Source organism: Benincasa hispida, chromosome 1 (assembly GCF_009727055.1).
Source record: "Benincasa hispida cultivar B227 chromosome 1, ASM972705v1, whole genome shotgun sequence".
NCBI classification, from domain to species: Eukaryota; Viridiplantae; Streptophyta; class Magnoliopsida; order Cucurbitales; family Cucurbitaceae; genus Benincasa; species Benincasa hispida.
The window spans coordinates 1251466-1253894 of record NC_052349.1 but is presented as its reverse complement, the minus strand read 5'-3'; positions in this window follow the sequence as shown (position 1 = coordinate 1253894).

Below are 2429 nucleotides of genomic sequence, written 5' to 3'. Positions count from 1 at the left end.
ATAATGTATGTGATGCTGTTGATATGCGTTCGTAGTATGCGTTCATGTAGTACGCGCGTGTCACAAATTTTCTTGCGCTGGAACCAAGTATAATTCCAACGCAAGTTTCTCAGAGTGATCTGAGGTCGAACACGGGGATTGCGATGATCAATGCTATACTAATGTGATATATGCGATTGAAAACAAAATATTAATGAATTGTATTGGAAAAGTAAAATGTGATGACAAAATAAAATGTGGGGACAATTAAATAAATAAACAAATAAATGACTGACTGTGAAGATGTGCAAGTATCTGATGGAATACGATGGCAAGTCTTGTGAAATGTGTCAGAAAGAGAATGGGTTGGGGAAAAGGACATCGTAGGTTCGTCAATCCTGCTGAGGACGCAACTAAGGTTCCGCCTTCCCTTGGCTTACACCTCTCAGTGATCGGCTGCGTTCCCATATCTCTATGGTGAATCAGGGATGAACATTGTGAACGCAAGGTTGTTTCCATCTCTGGAAATACTTCTTGCTTTAGTTAACATATTCTTCCAACCTTCTTTCGAGAGGTGGATTAACATCTTCACTTCTGCTCTCACAGGTGAAGATGTCGTTGAGCATACGTTAGCTAAACTTAGCTGATTCCTTCAACAATGATTAACTTACTCGCTTAATCCGTCTCCCTGACCCTGGGGGATTAGTTACACATGGTGAAAGAAATGGAAGATGGATATGTGGTGGAGAACAGAGAGATGAAGGTGAATATAATAATGATATTAAAAGATAACGATAAAGCGTTTGTTACAGATGGATGAATGAAAGATTAGAAATGAACACAATTGATGAATAGAAAGTGATAACAAATAAGGAAAGCGTGTCAATGTCTCGACATGGATCCCAATCGGAGATGATTTTCTTGTCGGCGTGTAGGAGGAGTGTGGTGGAAGACATCCTTCTCAGGCTAGTTTCCCAAGTAGAGTTATCTTTGCACAGAGCTTCTCTTCGGGATTGTGAAAGAATTTCTGCCTCCCAAGACTTCCCTTTCGGACTTATCTCGTCGTTCTCCCGGATTTTCTCCAAATGTCTCTTCAGATCAGCTTACCGCGAATTCTCTATCAGTGTCTCTTCAGACCAACATTCTTTCTTTGGAATTGATATAGCTATTTATAGACCTTAGCACCTCCTTCGTTAGTGGTCCCACTCTGAAAAGCTGCCTTTTCTGCCATGGCTTGGTGGAAACGTCCGCTCTGCTCCACATTCAATTTGTCAGATCGTACAATAGAAAACCTGTAAAATTTCAGAAATCCCCGCGAATGCGTCGCTCTTTTCATCTACGATTGATCGTCGCATGCAGTGTAAATGTGTTGATCTTTTTGTCCAGGATCGATTGTCGCATGCGGTGCAAATACGTTGATCTTTTTGTCCAGGACCGATCATCGTATACAGTGCAAATGCGTTGATCTTTTCGTCCACGATCGACCGTCGCATTCGGTGTAAATGCGTTGCTCTTTTTGTCCTCGAGCAATCGTCGCATGCGGTAACCTGAATTAAATCCAAAATCAATAACTTAATTTTCCCACTATTACTCTCAATCCAAAAGAATAACCGTCCAACAACTTACCAAAACTTACCCAACTCAAGGTTTTGCAAGAATAGGCAACGGCAGTCGACGAACTCAACAGTACTGATCGGAACGAAGGAACGTAGTCCAACGTCGACTAAAACGAGTGGTTGCACCGATCGGAAGTAGGGCGGTCGTGCGTGAACTGTTGCCAACTCAAAATCGATTGGAATTGTCGAACATGCGGCGGCAGAATAGCAGCGGCGTTTGGCGAGATCTCAGACGTACGGCTGACGGCGTTCGATGATGGCGCTAGCGGTGCAGCGCGGCTAGAGGATGGCAATGATGACTAGAAACACGCAACTGTGGAGAGGCCTCGATTAGCTGGCGACGGCAAAAAAAAAGACAGCTAAGGTTGGATGAAACGGGAAGAAGAAGAGGGGGGGGGGGGGGATCACGCAGCCTGAGAAGAAAGAGAGAAGAAAATCTATTTTTTTTTCTACCTTTCCTACATGCATATATAAATAACTTAAACCTTTTCTCTTTTCCTTTTAAAAACCAAATTCTCTATTCCTCTTTCAAAATATATATACTTATATATTTTTCTTAAAAAAAAACTCCAACAAACAAATTTAATTATCTCCCTAGATAATCAAATCTCCAAACGCAAGCCAAAATAGAAACTTAATTAATTCCAAATAATTAAATTATATTTTAGCTCAGTCAGAAACATAAATCTCATATTCCAATTTATCCAAATAGTCCAACATAAAAAAAAAATAAAGCTTAATTACAAAATAAATTGGGGTGTTACATTTTACTCCCTTAAGAAACTTTCGTCCTTGAAAGTTCTAATCCTGAAAAAACTCGGGATAATGCACCCT